This window comes from Daphnia magna, linkage group LG2 (genome assembly GCF_020631705.1).
Source record: "Daphnia magna isolate NIES linkage group LG2, ASM2063170v1.1, whole genome shotgun sequence".
Classification (NCBI taxonomy): Eukaryota; Metazoa; Arthropoda; class Branchiopoda; order Diplostraca; family Daphniidae; genus Daphnia; species Daphnia magna.
The window spans coordinates 5,038,794-5,044,793 of NC_059183.1; positions in this window are offsets into that span (position 1 = coordinate 5,038,794).

A 6,000-nucleotide genomic window follows, 5' to 3' on the forward strand; every position below is an offset into this window, starting at 1 on the left:
AGTAGGAAGGCTATACCCTTCCCACTTTTTCATTTTTGACCAAATTTCAAATTTTGCTTAAAATACATGATTTCGATTCAAAATTGACTGAAAATAACGAAAATCAGGTTTATGTTTCATTTAGCTGCATAGTTTATGAAATAATCGTAAAGAAACATCAACAAAGTTGGTGCGCTAATAGCAATTTTCTTTGTTTTATTTTGAATCCATTTGGTTTAACGAGAAACCAATATCAGATTCTTAATGAGCGTTCAATTTTGATTATGCTGTGTGATTTTTGTCTAATTTTATTTTTTTAAGATTTTGACAAAAGTAGGAAGGCTATACCCTTCCCACTTTTTCATTTTTGACCAAATTTCAAATTTTGCTTAAAATACATGATTTCGATTCAAAATTGACTGAAAATAACGAAAATCAGGTTGATGTTTCATTTAGCTACATAGTTTATGAAATAATCGTAAAAAACATCAACAAAGTTGGTGCGCTAATAGCAATTTTCTTGGTTTTATTTTGAATCCATTTGGTTTAACGAGAAACCAATATCAGATTCTTAATGAGCGTTCAATTTTGATTATGCTGTGTGATTTTTGTCTAATTCTATTTTTTTAAGATTTTGACAAAAGTAGGAAGGCTATACCCTTCCCACTTTTTCATTTTTGACCAAATTTCAACTTTTGCTTAAAATACATGATTTCGATTCAAAATTGACTGAAAATAACGAAAATCAGGTTTATGTTTCATTTAGCTGCATAGTTTATGAAATAATCGTAAGAAACATCAACAAAGTTGGTGCGCTAATAGCAATTTTCTTTGTTTTATTTTGAATCCATTTGGTTTAACGAGAAACCAATATCAGATTCTTAATGAGCGTTCAATTTTGATTATGCTGTGTGATTTTTGTCTAATTCTATTTTTTTAAGATTTTGACAAAAGTAGGAAGGCTATACCCTTCCCACTTTTTCATTTTTGACCAAATTTCAAATTTTGCTTAAAATACATGATTTCGATTCAAAATTGACTGAAAATAACGAAAATCAGGTTTATGTTTCATTTAGCTGCATAGTTTATGAAATAATCGTAAAAAACATCAACAAAGTTGGTGCGCTAATAGCAATTTTCTTTGTTTTATTTTGAATCCATTTGGTTTAACGAGAAACCAATATCAGATTCTTAATGAGCGTTCAATTTTGATTATGCTGTGTGATTTTTGTCTAATTCTATTTTTTTAAGATTTTGACAAAAGTAGGAAGGCTATACCCTTCCCACTTTTTCATTTTTGACCAAATTTCAAATTTTGCTTAAAATACATGATTTCGATTCAAAATTGACTGAAAATAACGAAAATCAGGTTTATGTTTCATTTAGCTGCATAGTTTATGAAATAATCGTAAAAAACATCAACAAAGTTGGTGCGCTAATAGCAATTTTCTTTGTTTTATTTTGAATCCATTTGGTTTAACGAGAAACCAATATCAGATTCTTAATGAGCGTTCAATTTTGATTATGCTGTGTGATTTTTGTCTAATTCTATTTTTTTAAGATTTTGACAAAAGTAGGAAGGCTATACCCTTCCCACTTTTTCATTTTTGACCAAATTTCAAATTTTGCTTAAAATACATGATTTCGATTCAAAATTGACTGAAAATAACGAAAATCAGGTTTATGTTTCATTTAGCTGCATAGTTTATGAAATAATCGTAAAAAACATCAACAAAGTTGGTGCGCTAATAGCAATTTTCTTTGTTTTATTTTGAATCCATTTGGTTTAACGAGAAACCAATATCAGATTCTTAATGAGCGTTCAATTTTGATTATGCTGTGTGATTTTTGTCTAATTCTATTTTTTTAAGATTTTGACAAAAGTAGGAAGGCTATACCCTTCCCACTTTTTCATTTTTGACCAAATTTCAAATTTTGCTTAAAATACATGATTTCGATTCAAAATTGACTGAAAATAACGAAAATCAGGTTTATGTTTCATTTAGCTGCATAGTTTATGAAATAATCGTAAAAAACATCAACAAAGTTGGTGCGCTAATAGCAATTTTCTTTGTTTTATTTTGAATCCATTTGGTTTAACGAGAAACCAATATCAGATTCTTAATGAGCGTTCAATTTTGATTATGCTGTGTGATTTTTGTCTAATTCTATTTTTTTAAGATTTTGACAAAAGTAGGAAGGCTATACCCTTCCCACTTTTTCATTTTTGACCAAATTTCAAATTTTGCTTAAAATACATGATTTCGATTCAAAATTGACTGAAAATAACGAAAATCAGGTTTATGTTTCATTTAGCTGCATAGTTTATGAAATAATCGTAAGAAACATCAACAAAGTTGGTGCGCTAATAGCAATTTTCTTTGTTTTATTTTGAATCCATTTGGTTTAACGAGAAACCAATATCAGATTCTTAATGAGCGTTCAATTTTGATTATGCTGTGTGATTTTTGTCTAATTCTATTTTTTTAAGATTTTGACAAAAGTAGGAAGGCTATACCCTTCCCACTTTTTCATTTTTGACCAAATTTCAAATTTTGCTTAAAATACATGATTTCGATTCAAAATTGACTGAAAATAACGAAAATCAGGTTTATGTTTCATTTAGCTGCATAGTTTATGAAATAATCGTAAAAACATCAACAAAGTTGGTGCGCTAATAGCAATTTTCTTTGTTTTATTTTGAATCCATTTGGTTTAACGAGAAACCAATATCAGATTCTTAATGAGCGTTCAATTTTGATTATGCTGTGTGATTTTTGTCTAATTCTATTTTTTTAAGATTTTGACAAAAGTAGGAAGGCTATACCTTCCCACTTTTTCATTTTTGACCAAATTTCAAATTTTGCTTAAAATACATGATTTCGATTCAAAATTGACTGAAAATAACGAAAATCAGGTTTATGTTTCATTTAGCTGCATAGTTTATGAAATAATCGTAAAAAACATCAACAAAGTTGGTGCGCTAATAGCAATTTTCTTTGTTTTATTTTGAATCCATTTGGTTTAACGAGAAACCAATATCAGATTCTTAATGAGCGTTCAATTTTGATTATGCTGTGTGATTTTTGTCTAATTCTATTTTTTTAAGATTTTGACAAAAGTAGGAAGGCTATACCCTTCCCACTTTTTCATTTTTGACCAAATTTCAAATTTTGCTTAAAATACATGATTTCGATTCAAAATTGACTGAAAATAACGAAAATCAGGTTTATGTTTCATTTAGCTGCATAGTTTATGAAATAATCGTAAAAAACATCAACAAAGTTGGTGCGCTAATAGCAATTTTCTTTGTTTTATTTTGAATCCATTTGGTTTAACGAGAAACCAATATCAGATTCTTAATGAGCGTTCAATTTTGATTATGCTGTGTGATTTTTGTCTAATTCTATTTTTTTAAGATTTTGACAAAAGTAGGAAGGCTATACCCTTCCCACTTTTTCATTTTTGACCAAATTTCAAATTTTGCTTAAAATACATGATTTCGATTCAAAATTGACTGAAAATAACGAAAATCAGGTTTATGTTTCATTTAGCTGCATAGTTTATGAAATAATCGTAAAAAACATCAACAAAGTTGGTGCGCTAATAGCAATTTTCTTTGTTTTATTTTGAATCCATTTGGTTTAACGAGAAACCAATATCAGATTCTTAATGAGCGTTCAATTTTGATTATGCTGTGTGATTTTTGTCTAATTCTATTTTTTTAAGATTTTGACAAAAGTAGGAAGGCTATACCCTTCCCACTTTTTCATTTTTGACCAAATTTCAAATTTTGCTTAAAATACATGATTTCGATTCAAAATTGACTGAAAATAACGAAAATCAGGTTTATGTTTCATTTAGCTGCATAGTTTATGAAATAATCGTAAGAAACATCAACAAAGTTGGTGCGCTAATAGCAATTTTCTTTGTTTTATTTTGAATCCATTTGGTTTAACGAGAAACCAATATCAGATTCTTAATGAGCGTTCAATTTTGATTATGCTGTGTGATTTTTGTCTAATTCTTTTTTTAAGATTTTGACAAAAGTAGGAAGGCTATACCTTCCCACTTTTTCATTTTTGACCAAATTTCAAATTTTGCTTAAAATACATGATTTCGATTCAAAATTGACTGAAAATAACGAAAATCAGGTTTATGTTTCATTTAGCTGCATAGTTTTGAATAATCGTAAAAACATCAACAAAGTTGGTGCGCTAATGCAATTTTCTTTTTTTTTGAATCCATTTGGTTTAACGAGAAACCAATATCAGATTCTTAATTAGCGTTTAATTTTGATTATGCTGTGTGATTTTTGTCTAATTTTATTTTTTTAAGATTTTGACAAAAGTAGGAAGGCTATACCCTTCCCACTTTTTCATTTTTGACCAAATTTCAAATTTTGCTTAAAATACATGATTTCGATTCAAAATTGACTGAAAATAACGAAAATCAGGTTTATGTTTCATTTAGCTGCATAGTTTATGAAATAATCGTAAAGAAACATCAACAAAGTTTGTGCGCTAATAGCAATTTATTTTGTTTTATTTTGAATCCATTTGGTTTAACGAGAAACCAATATCAGATTCTTAATGAGCGTTCAATTTTGATTATGCTGTGTGATTTTTGTCTAATTCTATTTTTTTAAAAGGATTTTGACAAAAGTAGGAAGGCTATACCCTTCCCACTTTTTCATTTTTGACCAAATTTCAAATTTTGCTTAAAATACATGATTTCGATTCAAAATTGACTGAAAATAACGAAAATCAGGTTTATGTTTCATTTAGCTGCATAGTTTATGAAATAATCGTAAAAATATCAACAAAGTTGGTGCGCTAATAGCAATTTTCTTTGTTTTATTTTGAATCCATTTGGTTTAACGAGAAACCAATATCAGATTCTTAATGAGCGTTCAATTTTGATTATGCTGTGTGATTTTTGTCTAATTCTATTTTTTTAAGATTTTGACAAAAGTAGGAAGGCTATACAATTCCCACTTTTTCATTTTTGACCAAATTTTAAATTTTGCTTAAAATACATGATTTCGATTCAAAATTGACTGAAAATAACGAAAATCAGGTTTATGTTTCATTTAGTTGCATAATTTATGAAATAATCGTAAAAAACATCAACAAAGTTGGTGCGCTAATAGCAATTTTCTTTGTTTTATTTTGAATCCTTTTGGTTTAACGAGAAACCAATATCAGATTCTTAATGAGCGTTCAATTTTGATTATGCTGTGTGATTTTTGTCTAATTCTATTTTTTTAAGATTTTGACAAAAGTAGGAAGGCTATACCCTTCCCACTTTTTCATTTTTGACCAAATTTCAAATTTTGCTTAAAATACATGATTTCGATTCAAAATTGACTGAAAATAACGAAAATCAGGTTTATGTTTCATTTAGCTGCATAGTTTATGAAATAATCGTAAAAAACATCAATAAAGTTGGTGCGCTAATAGCAATTTTCTTTGTTTTATTTTGAATCCATTTGGTTTAACGAGAAACCAATATCAGATTCTTAATGAGCGTTCAATTTTGATTATGCTGTGTGATTTTTGTCTAATTCTATTTTTTTAAGATTTTGACAAAAGTAGGAAGGCTATACCCTTCCCACTTTTTCATTTTTGACCAAATTTCAAATTTTGCTTAAAACACATGATTTCGATTCAAAATTGACTGAAAATAACGAAAATCAGGTTTATGTTTCATTTAGCTGCATAGTTTATGAAATAATCGTAAGAAACATCAACAAAGTTGGTGCGCTAATAGCAATTTTCTTTGTTTTATTTTGAATCCATTTGGTTTAACGAGAAACCAATATCAGATTCTTAATGAGCGTTCAATTTTGATTATGCTGTGTGATTTTTGTCTAATTCTATTTTTTTAAGATTTTGACAAAAGTAGGAAGGCTATACCCTTCCCACTTTTTCATTTTGATTGACCAAATTTCAAATTTTGCTTAAAATACATGATTACGATTCAAAATTGACTGAAAATAACGAGAAATCAGGTTTATGT